Genomic DNA, 18,341 nt, shown 5'->3' with positions numbered 1-18,341 from the left:
CCCTGTCCCTCCTCATCCCCTCCATGCCCCTGTCCTTTGTCCTGCAGCCTCATCAGGATGGAATTGTCACCTGCCTCCCCAGGTGACTCAGACCCACCCCTGCAGGGTCTCTAATCTTGTCTCAGCATGACCTTGTCTCAGGGACAGTGACCTTGAGGAGATCTCAGCCCAGGGCAGGGGAACCTACACAATAAATGATCCCACCCCCATAGGTACACTGATGGGAAATATGGGCCCATGACATGAAGCTGAATTCTCAAAAGTGTTCAAAAAAAGGAATAATGTAAGAAGGAGTTAGAGCCCGCCAGGATGGAGGGAGCCCTAATGGAAAATGAAGGAAGATGCCAGGGTGTGCAGGGCTGGGAGGGGGGGCTGGGTCAGAGTTCACCTCAGGGCCCAGCCCCAGGGACCTCTCCTCAGGCAGGTCTGTCTGCCACGTGGTGCAAGGGAGGATTGTCCTCTGTCCTCAGCGGGAGGTCCTCCCCCCAGAGCTGGCGCCTCCCTGAGGTCAGACACCTGTGTCCAGATGCTAGACCCATTGTGTTTTCTAGACAGAGAATCAGGGCTGACTGGTGTTTCCCAAGATTGTCACTTTCTCAGTATCTGAAATGTCTAGTTCCTGATTACGAGGAAAGTTGACAATTGGTGTAATTGTCCTTTGCATCCCAGGGTTTATGCTCCTGCCTCCGGGCACAGGGCCCCGGGGGTGATGCAGAAGGAGCTCCAGGTCCCCACAGAACAGATTCCTGCTTCTTTCCTGGGTACTGTGGATGGAACCCAGGAGTGATGGCACTGGGTGTGTGTGTGTGTGTCTGTCTGTCTGCATTTGTGTGGGGCTGTGTGTGTGTTTCTTCACAGAGACAGAGCACATCCTGCGATAGAACATAACCTGGACCTGATGGTGAGATGTTGGGTTTCCCTTGGATCCAGGGCCTGAACTCAGGCGCAGGAATACACGTAGGATCTGTGCGCATCAGAGTTACCCCACAGCCTGAGACTAATGTCCTTAGAGAGACCTGCCCACAGGACTCGCCCTTGGTTTGTGTCTTGTGATTAGATTTCAGGAAGGTTTAGGCTGTTCCCCAAGAAGAATGACCCCCTGAGTCTCCACTCTCCTGCAACCTTATGGTTTATTCTGAAGCCCTGACCTGCTCCCCAGCGGGAATCTGGAATTTCGGTCGATGCCAGGCACAGGGTGCCTAGGAGACCAGCCTCCAGTAAGAGTCTTGTGGGTCTGAGGAGGCTCCCTGGGGGACAATTCACACACGTTGTCGCCATTTGATTCTGCTGATGAAGCCCGTCCCTCATCTGGGAAAGGCCTCCTGGAATCTTCTCCTGGTTTCTTCTTATTTCACCGCATCCACCATGGCCCTTTGCTGGTTTTGCTTGGTCTCCATTCACTGAAGGAAATCACAGCCATTAGGACGACTCTCTACTGAGTCCTAGGGGTCTTCTTTGTGACATGAATAGTTGCCTGTGGCCTTGGGGACACTCGACACAGGACGATCTGAGAAGACAAGCAGCAAACCCAGGGTCTAGGGTTTCCCTCCGTCTCCTACCCTCTGCACCCGGGGCGTAAAGGTCATCATGAGATTCAGGGTTTGTACTAAACTCCACCCCTCCATGGACACCCCAGGACCACCCAGGGAATCACGAGGTCCAGAGCACTGGTACTCACCACAGCTCTCCACCAACCCCGGAACAAGCTCCAGTGAGAGGAAGATCAGGTCCACACTGGAACTCCGGCTCTCCTAATTTTCAGTGTGGGCTCCTGTCTACACCACTCTTGGTTTCTTTCTGTGGCTCCTTGATCCAAAGGCACGGACCCTATATGCAGCCACATTCTCCCCCCAGCCCTGGAAGATGGTCTGGAGCCTCTGCCTCCTGGATCTCAAGGGCTGCCACAGCTCCCACAAGAGCCTCAGGCCACGACCCGGCCTCTATGGTGGGGGCGATCCCCAATAGCAGGAGGGAATCCTTTACCAGTTAGCACGTGTTTTGTCCTCATTAAGGAGAAAATACCCAAATAGTCCAGCCCTTCTTTCTCCATAACACAGGCTAACGTCCACTTAGTCCTTCTTTGTTTATCCTTTCAATATTCCAAATGTTTGCAGTGGGGAAATAAGCAAAGCAAACCACCTGCAGGAAAGTTCTTTGTTTACCCACTTTTGACTGTAATTCTTATTGGATTCCCCAGGAGTATTATTCTGCATTGCACATGTTACAACAGCAAAGATTATGGATGGATTCATGCCTAGAAATTCAGATTTTTAAAAAAATTGTAAATGAATTCTCAGAGATTCTTTTTTTCTTTCTTTTCTTTCTTTTTTTTTTTTTTGTGGTATTCGGGCCTCTCACTGCTGTGGCCTCTCCCGTTGCTGAGCACAGGCTCCGGATGCACAGGCTCAGCGGCCATGGCTCACGGACCCAGCCGCTCCGTGGCATGTGGGATCTTCCTGGACCAGGGCACGAACCCGTGTCCCCTGCATCGGCAGGCGGACTCTCAACCACTGAGCCACCAGGGAAGCCCGGAAGTCTCAGAGATTCTTCATCACTGACCCAGAAAAGGTCATCCATTGGAAATCCCTTGACATCTGTGGTGCAGATCCCTCATTCACTGTGGACTCTGAGGGAAATTCCTCTCTGTCCACCCCACCCCCGACCTGAGCGAGGGCTCCTGTTCCCACTTCTGGGATAAGGAGACAAAACAAGATACACCTTCATTCCAGAGCTGGGTACCGGCATGCTGTCTAGAACACTGTTTGGGCATCACATCGAATGTGGTACAGTATGGCAAGAGATGCTTTTGACTTGAGTCTGTTGCTTTGTGTTCTGAGATTTTCATTACCTTGAGACTGAGAATCAAAATATCATCGATCACAGAAAGCAGCTATTTTCTTGGTCAAACATATCTTTCCAAATCCACCTAAAATATTGGGTCAAAACTTGTCCAGACGTTTTCTCGTCAAGGAGAAGGGCGTAAAACACCCTCTCGATTTCGTGTGTATCACCATCGTGCCCTTGCAAACTCATGCATGTCCTGCTCCGTGACTGAGCATCTGGAGCCTGAAGGGAGAACAGAAGCCGGGAGTGGTCCATGTGTGGACCTAAGGGGACCTTTGGTCAGATTCTCATGCACAAACACACACATCTGCCTACAATTACCTGGCCTGGATTGTTGAAACTGCAAGCTCAAGATTACTATATTCAGAGGAATATTTGATATCGCAGCTCGGGCTAATGCATAGGATGTGACTTCTGAGGAAGTGGAGAGCCAGACTCAGGTCATTCTCATTAAAAAGAGAAAAGCCTTTCTTAGAAAAATGTAAAACTGATTATAAATGCAGCTCTATGTTTAGTAGAGAAAAAGAGAGAGATAACAGGATAAGTGTACAGAAGGAAAGGAAGAATGGCTGTCCCCATAATAATGGGGGAGGGTAGATATTATAACAGAGGCTATTTCAGGAGAGTAAAAACACTCTTATTCCCACACTGCACCTTAGGAGCAGCTGTAATCCCAATGAAAGTAGATCTTAGAAATGAAGTCGGTAAATATTTTCTACACTATACCTGATCTCTGACAATATAGTTAGAAAGACCAATGATTCTGGTCAAATGTAAAATGTTGTGATAAAGACAAAAGATTCTTCAGATTGAGACTAGCATACACTTAGAAAATATGGAGCCTAATTGGCTGGGTTAAAATAAATCAGGTTGGTACTTCCTTAGCGGCACAGTGGTTAACAATCCGCCTGCCAAGGCAGGGGACACGGGTTCGAGCCCTGGTCTGGGAAGATCCCACTTGCCGCAGAGCAGCTAAGCCCGTGTGCCACAACTACTGAGCCTGCGCTCTAGAGCCCACAAGCCACAACTACTGAGCCCACTCGCCTAGAGCCTGTGCTCCACAACAAGAGAAGCCACCGCAGTGAGAACCGCCCCCCGCAACGAAGAGTAGCCCCCGCTTGCCGCAACTAGAGAAAGCCCCCGCGCAGCAACAAACACCCAACACAGCCAAAAATAAATAAATTTTAAAAATAAATAAATGTATAAAACTAAAATAAAATAAATCAGATTTATCAGGAAAATGATTTGGATAAGAAAAGTGTACACAGGACCAGTATGGAGTTAGTCATATAGGAGGGGTCTTCCAAAGTTAGAGGATCTTCATGAAATCAACCCAACTGACACGTGACTCCAACTTCAAGAGAGCCAGGAGCCAGGAGCACAAGAAAGAGCTGCTCTCCAGTCCTAGATGCCTGAACACACAGCTATCAAATGTTCCTCTTCACTTGTTACTGTGGGGATGATGTGTCCTGAGCAATCCAACCCATGTACTTTGTTTTTCATCTAAACTATTGAATTCGGGACATACCTTGCTGTCCAGTGGTTAAGAATTAGACCTCCTATTGCAGGGCGTAGGGGTTCCATCCCTAGTCAGGGAACTAATATCCTACATGCCATGTGGCATGGGCAAAAAAACCCCCAAACAAACAAAAACAAATTAAAAACAAACTATTCAATTCACATAATTTAATTTCAGTAATGGTTGCGTTACAAAACTGTTCAAGAAAAAATAACATCGAACCCACAACACTCGCGCAGTTTTTCAATTAATTCCCACAGGTCTTAGATATGCTGGGATTCCACCTGGAAACTGCACTGGTCCCCATGGAAACACGTGACCTTGACATCACTGAGGAATACGGGACATGCCCTCCAGCCCACCTTCCATTCTGGAGCCACATTTCGAAGAGCCCATCGTACTGGGGAGACCACCATCCTGCAGGGCTGTCCCCGGACAGGGTTCACCAATGCCAGGAGAGGGGACAAAGCTGAGACCCAGACTGTGTCCCCAACGCTCCCAGGCTCAGCCCGCTCAGATGCAGGTCAAACAGGAAGGACAACGAACAGGAAAACCGCTCGTTGTTCTTTCCCCTCATCCCTCTGCAGGGTCCTCAGCTCTCCTCTCAGCCCATGATTCTTCAACCACAGATGTAGATTAGGAACCAGCAGAGTCACAGCAACGGGGAGCCTGTGAGCTCAGGGCAGGATTTTGTTCTACTTCCCCTGAACTTGGACCACGGTGCACAGTGTAACCACTTGTAGCTGAGCTACAGTAATAATCGGCCTCGTCCCCAGCCTGGAGCCCAGAGATGGTCAGGGAGGCCGTGTTGCCAGACTTGGAGCCAGAGAAGCGATCAGGGATCCCTGAAGGCCGTTTATTGTTATCATAAATCAGGGTTTTGGGGGCCATGCCTGGGAGCTGTTGGTACCAGCCGACATAACTGCTGGTTCCAGCACAAGAGATGGTGACCGTCTGTCCCAGATTCCCGGACACTGAGGGAGGCTGAGTCACGCCAGACTGGGCCCAGGACCCTGGAAAGAGGAGAAACACACTCTAGTCAGTTCTGTCACCCTGAGGACAAAGACACAAAGGATCAGTCAGGTGTCCCTGGGGTCCCTTCCCTGGAGGCCTCACCTGTGTCCTGAGTGAGGAGGGTGACAAGGAGCAGAGCCCAGGCCATGGTGGAGATGCCCCAGACGCTGCCTTCTGAGCCCCCAGCCCTCGGCCTGCACCCCCAGACCTCTCTTATCCCCTCCCCGCCAGAGGAGGGAGGGGCCTCCATGCAAATCAGCTTCCTGCACCTGCCCTTGCTCACTCTCTCCTCACCCCTCTGACCTGGCTCTGGAGGCATCCATGGACAGCAAAGCTTATCTGAGAGGATGAAAACTCTGTTGCACGTTGTCTTTAGTCAGGACACTGACCATTACAGGGCCCAGGAAATGGGTCCATCCTGGGATGTCCCTGTCATCCACTATTTGAGTCAAGGTGTTGTTGGCTAATAATCCCGATAACCACTCTTTGGGTTTTGTGGGTGGAAGGTGAGGACAGGGGCCTGAGGGGCTGGGGTGACTTAGAGATTGCATCCTGTCTCCTCCCGGCACCACAGGGGAGCTGGGGGTGTGCATCCCTGTCCCTCACCTGTCCCCTCAGCAGGACGGGCCCCCTGCCCCCCTGTCCCCTGCCTCTGCAGGGCTCGGAGGAGGGGCCCTGGAACCCTTATTGGGCTTCCTAGCAAAGGGCTTATGAAGCAGAACAGATTGAGGACACTGACCCCACACTCTCCTTTATGGGGCTCAGGAGGCAGCACCTGGGGGCTTCATACAGGTCAGGAAACCAGACCAGAACCCCCCCAAACCCAGGCCCTTGCTGCCTCCTGGTGGCCTTAGATGGGGATGACCAAGCCCCAGGGAGGCAGCTGAGTGGGGCTGAGCCCCCAGCTCTGACCTCCCCAACTTGTTCCTCCTCCTCCTCCTCCCAGCCCAGCACCAGTGACCCTGTCCCTCCTCATCCACTGCAAGGGCTCACCCCAGAGCTGGCGCCTCCCTGAGGTCAGACACCTGTGTCCAGATGCTGGACACATTGTGTTTTCTAGACAGAGAATCAGGGCTGACTGGTGTTTCCCAAGATTGTCACTTTCTCAGTATCTGAAATGTCTAGTTCCTGATTACGAGGAAAGTTGACAATTGGTGTAATTGTCCTTTGCATCCCAGGGTTTATGCTCCTGCCTCTGGGCACAGGGCCCCGGGGGTGATGCAGAAGGAGCTCCAGGTCCCCACAGAACAGATTCCTGCTTCTTTCCTGGGTACTGTGGAGGGGACCCAGGTGTGATGGCGCTTGGTGTGTGTGTGTGTGTCTGTCTGTCTGCATTTGTGTGGGGCTGTGTGTGTGTTTCTTCACAGAGACAGAGCACATCCTGCGACAGAACATAACCTGGACCTGATGGTGAGATGTTGGGTTTCTCTTGGATCCAGGGCCTGAACTCAGGCGCAGGAATACATGTAGGATCTGTGCGCATCAGAGTTACCCCACAGCCCGAGACTAATGTCCTTAGAGAGACCTGCCCACAGGACTCGCCCTTGGTTTGTGTCTTGTGATTAGATTTCAGGAAGGTTTAGGCTGTTCCCCAAGAAGAATGACCCCCTGAGTCTCCACTCTCCTGCAACCTTATGGTTTATTCTGAAGCCCTGACCTGCTCCCCAGCGGGAATCTGGAATTTCGGTCGATGCCAGGCACAGGGTGCCTAGGAGACCAGCCTCCAGTAAGAGTCTTGTGGGTCTGAGGAGGCTCCCTGGGGGACAATTCACACACGTTGTCGCCATTTGATTCTGCTGATGAAGCCCGTCCCTCATCTGGGAAAGGCCTCCTGGAATCTTCTCCTGGTTTCTTCTTATTTCACCGCATCCACCATGGCCCTTTGCTGGTTTTGCTTGGTCTCCATTCACTGAAGGAAATCACAGCCATTAGGACGACTCTCTACTGAGTCCTAGGGGTCTTCTTTGTGACATGAATAGTTGCCTGTGGCCTTGGGGACACTCGACACAGGACGATCTGAGAAGACAAGCAGCAAACCCAGGGTCTAGGGTTTCCCTCCGTCTCCTACCCTCTGCACCCGGGGCGTAAAGGTCATCATGAGATTCAGGGTTTGTACTAAACTCCACCCCTCCATGGACACCCCAGGACCACCCAGGGAATCACGAGGTCCAGAGCACTGGTACTCACCACAGCTCTCCACCAACCCCGGAACAAGCTCCAGTGAGAGGAAGATCAGGTCCACACTGGAACTCCGGCTCTCCTAATTTTCAGTGTGGGCTCCTGTCTACACCACTCTTGGTTTCTTTCTGTGGCTCCTTGATCCAAAGGCACGGACCCTATATGCAGCCACATTCTCCCCCCAGCCCTGGAAGATGGTCTGGAGCCTCTGCCTCCTGGATCTCAAGGGCTGCCACAGCTCCCACAAGAGCCTCAGGCCACGACCCGGCCTCTATGGTGGGGGCGATCCCCAATAGCAGGAGGGAATCCTTTACCAGTTAGCACGTGTTTTGTCCTCATTAAGGAGAAAATACCCAAATAGTCCAGCCCTTCTTTCTCCATAACACAGGCTAACGTCCACTTAGTCCTTCTTTGTTTATCCTTTCAATATTCCAAATGTTTGCAGTGGGGAAATAAGCAAAGCAAACCACCTGCAGGAAAGTTCTTTGTTTACCCACTTTTGACTGTAATTCTTATTGGATTCCCCAGGAGTATTATTCTGCATTGCACATGTTACAACAGCAAAGATTATGGATGGATTCATGCCTAGAAATTCAGATTTTTAAAAAAATTGTAAATGAATTCTCAGAGATTCTTTTTTTCTTTTTCTTTCTTTTCTTTCTTTTTTTTTTTTTTTGTGGTATTCGGGCCTATCACTGCTGTGGCCTCTCCCGTTGCTGAGCACAGGCTCCGGATGCACAGGCTCAGCGGCCATGGCTCACGGGCCCAGCCGCTCCGTGGCATGTGGGATCTTCCTGGACCAGGGCACGAACCCGTGTCCCCTGCATCGGCAGGCGGACTCTCAACCACTGAGCCACCAGGGAAGCCCGGAATTCTCAGAGATTCTTCATCACTGACCCAGAAAAGGTCATCCATTGGAAATCCCTTGACATCTGTGGTGCAGATCCCTCATTCACTGTGGACTCTGAGGGAAATTCCTCTCTGTCCACCCCACCCCCGACCTGAGCGAGGGCTCCTGTTCCCACTTCTGGGATAAGGAGACAAAACAAGATACACCTTCATTCCAGAGCTGGGTACCGGCATGCTGTCTAGAACACTGTTTGGGCATCACATCGAATGTGGTACAGTATGGCAAGAGATGCTTTTGACTTGAGTCTGTTGCTTTGTGTTCTGAGATTTTCATTACCTTGAGACTGAGAATCAAAATATCATCGATCACAGAAAGCAGCTATTTTCTTGGTCAAACATATCTTTCCAAATCCACCTAAAATATTGGGTCAAAACTTGTCCAGACGTTTTCTCGTCAAGGAGAAGGGCGTAAAACACCCTCTCGATTTCGTGTGTATCACCATCGTGCCCTTGCAAACTCATGCATGTCCTGCTCCGTGACTGAGCATCTGGAGCCTGAAGGGAGAACAGAAGCCGGGAGTGGTCCATGTGTGGACCTAAGGGGACCTTTGGTCAGATTCTCATGCACAAACACACACATCTGCCTACAATTACCTGGCCTGGATTGTTGAAACTGCAAGCTCAAGATTACTATATTCAGAGGAATATTTGATATCGCAGCTCGGGCTAATGCATAGGATGTGACTTCTGAGGAAGTGGAGAGCCAGACTCAGGTCATTCTCATTAAAAAGAGAAAAGCCTTTCTTAGAAAAATGTAAAACTGATTATAAATGCAGCTCTATGTTTAGTAGAGAAAAAGAGAGAGATAACAGGATAAGTGTACAGAAGGAAAGGAAGAATGGCTGTCCCCATAATAATGGGGGAGGGTAGATATTATAACAGAGGCTATTTCAGGAGAGTAAAAACACTCTTATTCCCACACTGCACCTTAGGAGCAGCTGTAATCCCAATGAAAGTAGATCTTAGAAATGAAGTCGGTAAATATTTTCTACACTATACCTGATCTCTGACAATATAGTTAGAAAGACCAATGATTCTGGTCAAATGTAAAATGTTGTGATAAAGACAAAGGATTCTTCAGATTGAGACTAGCATACACTTAGAAAATATGGAGCCTAATTGGCTGGGTTAAAATAAATCAGGTTGGGACTTCCTTAGCGGCACAGTGGTTAACAATCCGCCTGCCAAGGCAGGGGACACGGGTTCGAGCCCTGGTCTGGGAAGATCCCACTTGCCGCAGAGCAGCTAAGCCCGTGTGCCACAACTACTGAGCCTGCGCTCTAGAGCCCACAAGCCACAACTACTGAGCCCACTCGCCTAGAGCCTGTGCTCCGCAACAAGAGAAGCCACCGCAGTGAGAACCGCCCCCCGCAACGAAGAGTAGCCCCCGCTTGCCGCAACTAGAGAAAGCCCCCGCGCAGCAACAAACACCCAACACAGCCAAAAATAAATAAATTTTAAAAATAAATAAATGTATAAAACTAAAATAAAATAAATCAGATTTATCAGGAAAATGATTTGGATAAGAAAAGTGTACACAGGACCAGTATGGAGTTAGTCATATAGGAGGGGTCTTCCAAAGTTAGAGGATCTTCATGAAATCAACCCAACTGACACGTGACTCCAACTTCAAGAGAGCCAGGAGCCAGGAGCACAAGAAAGAGCTGCTCTCCAGTCCTAGATGCCTGAACACACAGCTATCAAATGTTCCTCTTCACTTGTTACTGTGGGGATGATGTGTCCTGAGCAATCCAACCCATGTACTTTGTTTTTCATCTAAACTATTGAATTCGGGACATACCTTGCTGTCCAGTGGTTAAGAATTAGACCTCCTATTGCAGGGCGTAGGGGTTCCATCCCTAGTCAGGGAACTAATATCCTACATGCCATGTGGCATGGGCAAAAAAACCCCCAAACAAACAAAAACAAATTAAAAACAAACTATTCAATTCACATAATTTAATTTCAGTAATGGTTGCGTTACAAAACTGTTCAAGAAAAAATAACATCGAACCCACAACACTCGCGCAGTTTTTCAATTAATTCCCACAGGTCTTAGATATGCTGGGATTCCACCTGGAAACTGCACTGGTCCCCATGGAAACACGTGACCTTGACATCACTGAGGAATACGGGACATGCCCTCCAGCCCACCTTCCATTCTGGAGCCACATTTCGAAGAGCCCATCGTACTGGGGAGACCACCATCCTGCAGGGCTGTCCCCGGACAGGGTTCACCAATGCCAGGAGAGGGGACAAAGCTGAGACCCAGACTGTGTCCCCAACGCTCCCAGGCTCAGCCCGCTCAGATGCAGGTCAAACAGGAAGGACAACGAACAGGAAAACCGCTCGTTGTTCTTTCCCCGCATCCCTCTGCAGGGTCCTCAGCTCTCCTCTCAGCCCATGATTCTTCAACCACAGATGTAGATTAGGAACCAGCAGAGTCACAGCAACGGGGAGCCTGTGAGCTCAGGGCAGGATTTTGTTCTACTTCCCCTGAACTTGGACCACGGTGCACAGTGTAACCACTTGTAGCTGAGCTACAGTAATAATCGGCCTCGTCCCCAGCCTGGAGCCCAGAGATGGTCAGGGAGGCCGTGTTGCCAGACTTGGAGCCAGAGAAGCGATCAGGGATCCCTGAAGGCCGTTTATTGTTATCATAAATCAGGGTTTTGGGGGCCATGCCTGGGAGCTGTTGGTACCAGCCGACATAACTGCTGGTTCCAGCACAAGAGATGGTGACCGTCTGTCCCAGATTCCCGGACACTGAGGGAGGCTGAGTCACGCCAGACTGGGCCCAGGACCCTGGAAAGAGGAGAAACACACTCTAGTCAGTTCTGTCACCCTGAGGACAAAGACACAAAGGATCAGTCAGGTGTCCCTGGGGTCCCTTCCCTGGAGGCCTCACCTGTGTCCTGAGTGAGGAGGGTGACAAGGAGCAGAGCCCAGGCCATGGTGGAGATGCCCCAGACGCTGCCTTCTGAGCCCCCAGCCCTCGGCCTGCACCCCCAGACCTCTCTTATCCCCTCCCCGCCAGAGGAGGGAGGGGCCTCCATGCAAATCAGCTTCCTGCACCTGCCCTTGCTCACTCTCTCCTCACCCCTCTGACCTGGCTCTGGAGGCATCCATGGACAGCAAAGCTTATCTGAGAGGATGAAAACTCTGTTGCACGTTGTCTTTAGTCAGGACACTGACCATTACAGGGCCCAGGAAATGGGTCCATCCTGGGATGTCCCTGTCATCCACTATTTGAGTCAAGGTGTTGTTGGCTAATAATCCCGATAACCACTCTTTGGGTTTTGTGGGTGGAAGGTGAGGACAGGGGCCTGAGGGGCTGGGGTGACTTAGAGATTGCATCCTGTCTCCTCCCGGCACCACAGGGGAGCTGGGGGTGTGCATCCCTGTCCCTCACCTGTCCCCTCAGCAGGACGGGCCCCCTGCCCCCCTGTCCCCTGCCTCTGCAGGGCTCGGAGGAGGGGCCCTGGAACCCTTATTGGGCTTCCTAGCAAAGGGCTTATGAAGCAGAACAGATTGAGGACACTGACCCCACACTCTCCTTTATGGGGCTCAGGAGGCAGCACCTGGGGGCTTCATACAGGTCAGGAAACCAGACCAGAACCCCCCCAAACCCAGGCCCTTGCTGCCTCCTGGTGGCCTTAGATGGGGATGACCAAGCCCCAGGGAGGCCGCTGAGTGGGGCTGAGCCCCCAGCTCTGACCTCCCCAACTTGTTCCTCCTCCTCCTCCTCCCAGCCCAGCACCAGTGACCCTGTCCCTCCTCATCCACTGCAAGGGCTCACCCCAGAGCTGGCGCCTCCCTGAGGTCAGACACCTGTGTCCAGATGCTGGACACATTGTGTTTTCTGACAGAGAATCAGGGCTGACTGGTGTTTCCCAAGATTGTCACTTTCTCAGTATCTGAAATGTCTAGTTCCTGATTACGAGGAAAGTTGACAATTGGTGTAATTGTCCTTTGCATCCCAGGGTTTATGCTCCTGCCTCTGGGCACAGGGCCCCGGGGGTGATGCAGAAGGAGCTCCAGGTCCCCACAGAACAGATTCCTGCTTCTTTCCTGGGTACTGTGGAGGGGACCCAGGTGTGATGGCGCTTGGTGTGTGTGTGTGTGTCTGTCTGTCTGCATTTGTGTGGGGCTGTGTGTGTGTTTCTTCACAGAGACAGAGCACATCCTGCGACAGAACATAACCTGGACCTGATGGTGAGATGTTGGGTTTCCCTTGGATCCAGGGCCTGAACTCAGGCGCAGGAATACACGTAGGATCTGTGCGCATCAGAGTTACCCCACAGCCTGAGACTAATGTCCTTAGAGAGACCTGCCCACAGGACTCGCCCTTGGTTTGTGTCTTGTGATTAGATTTCAGGAAGGTTTAGGCTGTTCCCCAAGAAGAATGACCCCCTGAGTCTCCACTCTCCTGCAACCTTATGGTTTATTCTGAAGCCCTGACCTGCTCCCCAGCGGGAATCTGGAATTTCGGTCGATGCCAGGCACAGGGTGCCTAGGAGACCAGCCTCCAGTAAGAGTCTTGTGGGTCTGAGGAGGCTCCCTGGGGGACAATTCACACACGTTGTCGCCATTTGATTCTGCTGATGAAGCCCGTCCCTCATCTGGGAAAGGCCTCCTGGAATCTTCTCCTGGTTTCTTCTTATTTCACCGCATCCACCATGGCCCTTTGCTGGTTTTGCTTGGTCTCCATTCACTGAAGGAAATCACAGCCATTAGGACGACTCTCTACTGAGTCCTAGGGGTCTTCTTTGTGACATGAATAGTTGCCTGTGGCCTTGGGGACACTCGACACAGGACGATCTGAGAAGACAAGCAGCAAACCCAGGGTCTAGGGTTTCCCTCCGTCTCCTACCCTCTGCACCCGGGGCGTAAAGGTCATCATGAGATTCAGGGTTTGTACTAAACTCCACCCCTCCATGGACACCCCAGGACCACCCAGGGAATCACGAGGTCCAGAGCACTGGTACTCACCACAGCTCTCCACCAACCCCGGAACAAGCTCCAGTGAGAGGAAGATCAGGTCCACACTGGAACTCCGGCTCTCCTAATTTTCAGTGTGGGCTCCTGTCTACACCACTCTTGGTTTCTTTCTGTGGCTCCTTGATCCAAAGGCACGGACCCTATATGCAGCCACATTCTCCCCCCAGCCCTGGAAGATGGTCTGGAGCCTCTGCCTCCTGGATCTCAAGGGCTGCCACAGCTCCCACAAGAGCCTCAGGCCACGACCCGGCCTCTATGGTGGGGGCGATCCCCAATAGCAGGAGGGAATCCTTTACCAGTTAGCACGTGTTTTGTCCTCATTAAGGAGAAAATACCCAAATAGTCCAGCCCTTCTTTCTCCATAACACAGGCTAACGTCCACTTAGTCCTTCTTTGTTTATCCTTTCAATATTCCAAATGTTTGCAGTGGGGAAATAAGCAAAGCAAACCACCTGCAGGAAAGTTCTTTGTTTACCCACTTTTGACTGTAATTCTTATTGGATTCCCCAGGAGTATTATTCTGCATTGCACATGTTACAACAGCAAAGATTATGGATGGATTCATGCCTAGAAATTCAGATTTTTAAAAAAATTGTAAATGAATTCTCAGAGATTCTTTTTTTCTTTTTCTTTCTTTTCTTTCTTTTTTTTTTTTTTTTGTGGTATTCGGGCCTATCACTGCTGTGGCCTCTCCCGTTGCTGAGCACAGGCTCCGGATGCACAGGCTCAGCGGCCATGGCTCACGGGCCCAGCCGCTCCGTGGCATGTGGGATCTTCCTGGACCAGGGCACGAACCCGTGTCCCCTGCATCGGCAGGCGGACTCTCAACCACTGAGCCACCAGGGAAGCCCGGAATTCTCAGAGATTCTTCATCACTGACCCAGAAAAGGTCATCCATTGGAAATCCCTTGACATCTGTGGTGCAGATCCCTCATTCACTGTGGACTCTGAGGGAAATTCCTCTCTGTCCACCCCACCCCCGACCTGAGCGAGGGCTCCTGTTCCCACTTCTGGGATAAGGAGACAAAACAAGATACACCTTCATTCCAGAGCTGGGTACCGGCATGCTGTCTAGAACACTGTTTGGGCATCACATCGAATGTGGTACAGTATGGCAAGAGATGCTTTTGACTTGAGTCTGTTGCTTTGTGTTCTGAGATTTTCATTACCTTGAGACTGAGAATCAAAATATCATCGATCACAGAAAGCAGCTATTTTCTTGGTCAAACATATCTTTCCAAATCCACCTAAAATATTGGGTCAAAACTTGTCCAGACGTTTTCTCGTCAAGGAGAAGGGCGTAAAACACCCTCTCGATTTCGTGTGTATCACCATCGTGCCCTTGCAAACTCATGCATGTCCTGCTCCGTGACTGAGCATCTGGAGCCTGAAGGGAGAACAGAAGCCGGGAGTGGTCCATGTGTGGACCTAAGGGGACCTTTGGTCAGATTCTCATGCACAAACACACACATCTGCCTACAATTACCTGGCCTGGATTGTTGAAACTGCAAGCTCAAGATTACTATATTCAGAGGAATATTTGATATCGCAGCTCGGGCTAATGCATAGGATGTGACTTCTGAGGAAGTGGAGAGCCAGACTCAGGTCATTCTCATTAAAAAGAGAAAAGCCTTTCTTAGAAAAATGTAAAACTGATTATAAATGCAGCTCTATGTTTAGTAGAGAAAAAGAGAGAGATAACAGGATAAGTGTACAGAAGGAAAGGAAGAATGGCTGTCCCCATAATAATGGGGGAGGGTAGATATTATAACAGAGGCTATTTCAGGAGAGTAAAAACACTCTTATTCCCACACTGCACCTTAGGAGCAGCTGTAATCCCAATGAAAGTAGATCTTAGAAATGAAGTCGGTAAATATTTTCTACACTATACCTGATCTCTGACAATATAGTTAGAAAGACCAATGATTCTGGTCAAATGTAAAATGTTGTGATAAAGACAAAAGATTCTTCAGATTGAGACTAGCATACACTTAGAAAATATGGAGCCTAATTGGCTGGGTTAAAATAAATCAGGTTGGGACTTCCTTAGCGGCACAGTGGTTAACAATCCGCCTGCCAAGGCAGGGGACACGGGTTCGAGCCCTGGTCTGGGAAGATCCCACTTGCCGCAGAGCAGCTAAGCCCGTGTGCCACAACTACTGAGCCTGCGCTCTAGAGCCCACAAGCCACAACTACTGAGCCCACTCGCCTAGAGCCTGTGCTCCGCAACAAGAGAAGCCACCGCAGTGAGAACCGCCCCCCGCAACGAAGAGTAGCCCCCGCTTGCCGCAACTAGAGAAAGCCCCCGCGCAGCAACAAACACCCAACACAGCCAAAAATAAATAAATTTTAAAAATAAATAAATGTATAAAACTAAAATAAAATAAATCAGATTTATCAGGAAAATGATTTGGATAAGAAAAGTGTACACAGGACCAGTATGGAGTTAGTCATATAGGAGGGGTCTTCCAAAGTTAGAGGATCTTCATGAAATCAACCCAACTGACACGTGACTCCAACTTCAAGAGAGCCAGGAGCCAGGAGCACAAGAAAGAGCTGCTCTCCAGTCCTAGATGCCTGAACACACAGCTATCAAATGTTCCTCTTCACTTGTTACTGTGGGGATGATGTGTCCTGAGCAATCCAACCCATGTACTTTGTTTTTCATCTAAACTATTGAATTCGGGACATACCTTGCTGTCCAGTGGTTAAGAATTAGACCTCCTATTGCAGGGCGTAGGGGTTCCATCCCTAGTCAGGGAACTAATATCCTACATGCCATGTGGCATGGGCAAAAAAACCCCCAAACAAACAAAAACAAATTAAAAACAAACTATTCAATTCACATAATTTAATTTCAGTAATGGTTGCGTTACAAAACTGTTCAAGAAAAAATAACATCGAACCCACAACACTCGCGCAGTTTTTCAATTAATTCCCACAGGTCTTAGATATGCTGGGATTCCACCTGGAAACTGCACTGGTCCCCATGGAAACACGTGACCTTGACATCACTGAGGAATACGGGACATGCCCTCCAGCCCACCTTCCATTCTGGAGCCACATTTCGAAGAGCCCATCGTACTGGGGAGACCACCATCCTGCAGGGCTGTCCCCGGACAGGGTTCACCAATGCCAGGAGAGGGGACAAAGCTGAGACCCAGACTGTGTCCCCAACGCTCCCAGGCTCAGCCCACTCAGATGCAGGTCAAACAGGAAGGACAACAAACATGAAAACCGCTCGTTGTTCTTTCTCCTCATCCCTCTGCAGGGTCCTCAGCTCTCCTCTCAGCTCATGATTCTTCAACCACAGATGTAGATTAGGAACCAGCAGAGTCACAGCAACGGGGAGCCTGTGAGCTCAGGGCAGGTTTTTGTTCTACTTCCCCTGAACTTGGACCACGGTGCACAGTGTAACCACCTCCAGCTGAGCTACAGTAATAAACGGCCTCGTCCCCAGCCTGGAGCCCAGAGATGGTCAGGGAGGCCGTGTTGCCAGACTTGGAGCCAGAGAAGCGATCAGGGATTCCTGAAGGCCGTTTATTGTTATTATAAATCAGGGTTTTGGGGGCCATGCCTGGGAGCTGTTGGTACCAGCCGACATAACCGCTGGTTCCAGCACAAGAGATGGTGACCGTCTGTCCCAGATTCCCGGACACTGAGGGAGGCTGAGTCAGGCCAGACTGGGCCCAGGATCCTGGAAAGAGGAGAAACACACTCTGGTCAGTTCTGTCACCCTGAGGACAAAGACACAAAGGATCAGTCAGATGTCCCTGGGGTCCCTTCCCTGGAGGCCTCACCTGTGTCCTGAGTGAGGAGGGTGACAAGGAGCAGAGCCCAGGCCATGGTGGAGACGCCCCAGACGCTGCCTTCTGAGCCCCCAGCCCTCGGCCTGCACCCCCAGACCTCTCTTATCCCCTCCCTGCCAGAGGAGGGAGGGGCCTCCATGCAAATCAGCTTCCTGCACCTGCCCTTGCTCACTCTCTCCTCACCCCTCTGACCTGGCTCTGGAGGCATCCATGGACAGCAAAGCTTATCTGAGAGGATGAAAACTCTGTTACACCTTGTCTTTAGCCAGGACACTGACCATTACAGGGCCCAGGAAATGGGGCCATCCTGAGATGTCACTGTCATGCACTATTTGAGTCAAGGTGTTGTTGGCTAATAATCCCGATAACCACTCTTTGGGTTTTGTGGGTGGAAGGTGAGGACAGGGACCCAAGGGGCTGGGGTGACTTAGAGATTGCATCCCGTCTCCTCCCGGCACCACAGGGGAGCTGGGGGTGTGCATCCCTGTCCCTCACCTGTCCCCTCAGCAGGACGGGCTCCCTGCCCCCCTGTCCCCTGCCTCTGCAGGGCTCGGAGGAGGGGCCCTGGAACCCTTATTGGCCTTCCTAGCAAAGGGCTAATGAAGCAGAACAGATTGAGGACACTGACCCCACACTCTCCTTTAGGGGGCTCAGGAGGCAGCACCTGGGGCTTCATACAGGTCAGGAAACCAGACCAGAACCCCGCCAAACCCAGGCCCTTGCTGCCTCCTGGTGGCCTTAGATGGGGATGACCAAGCCCCAGGGAGGCAGCTGAGTGGGGCTGAGCCCCCAGCTCTGACCCCCCAACTTGTTCCTCCTCCTCCTCGTCCCAGCTCAGCACCAGCGACCCTGTCCCTCCTCATCCCCTCCATGGGCTCATCCTTTGTCCTGCACGCCCATCAGGACAGAATTGTCACCTTCCTCCCCAGGTGACTCAGAAGGGCCCCTGCAGGGTCTCTAATCTTGTCTCAGCATGACCTTGTCTCAGGGACAGTGACCTTGAGGAGATCTCAGCTCAGGGCAGGGGAACCTCACACGATAAATGACTCCACCCCCATAGGTACGCG

At 51.0% G+C, this 18,341-nt stretch overlaps 3 long non-coding RNA genes across 3 annotated transcripts; all 3 read right to left on the bottom strand.

The window, feature by feature from the left end:
* Positions 1-4,515: 4,515 nt before the first annotated feature.
* On the bottom strand, positions 4,516-6,445 carry LOC149747578 (uncharacterized). The gene is made up of 2 exons (XR_016387559.1): positions 5,480-6,445; positions 4,516-5,376 (listed from the first exon to the last, which is right to left on the bottom strand). It is a non-coding gene; the product is annotated as an uncharacterized LOC149747578 (long non-coding RNA).
* Positions 6,446-10,408: 3,963 nt separating this feature from the next.
* On the bottom strand, positions 10,409-12,275 carry LOC149747577 (uncharacterized). The gene is made up of 2 exons (XR_016387560.1): positions 11,373-12,275; positions 10,409-11,269 (listed from the first exon to the last, which is right to left on the bottom strand). It is a non-coding gene; the product is annotated as an uncharacterized LOC149747577 (long non-coding RNA).
* Positions 12,276-16,301: 4,026 nt separating this feature from the next.
* Positions 16,302-17,517, bottom strand: LOC149747576 (uncharacterized). The gene is made up of 2 exons (XR_016387558.1): positions 17,266-17,517; positions 16,302-17,162 (listed from the first exon to the last, which is right to left on the bottom strand). It is a non-coding gene; the product is annotated as an uncharacterized LOC149747576 (long non-coding RNA).
* Between the last annotated feature and the right edge of the window lie 824 nt (positions 17,518-18,341).

The sequence above is a fragment of the Delphinapterus leucas genome, chromosome 14 (genome assembly GCF_059928025.1).
Source record: "Delphinapterus leucas isolate spDelLeu-1000000601 "Yukka" chromosome 14, BTC_Dleu_Yukka2, whole genome shotgun sequence".
Taxonomy (NCBI): domain Eukaryota; kingdom Metazoa; phylum Chordata; class Mammalia; order Artiodactyla; family Monodontidae; genus Delphinapterus; species Delphinapterus leucas.
The sequence above is the reverse complement of the archived record's forward strand: the minus strand, read 5'-3'. Positions and strand labels throughout refer to the sequence as shown.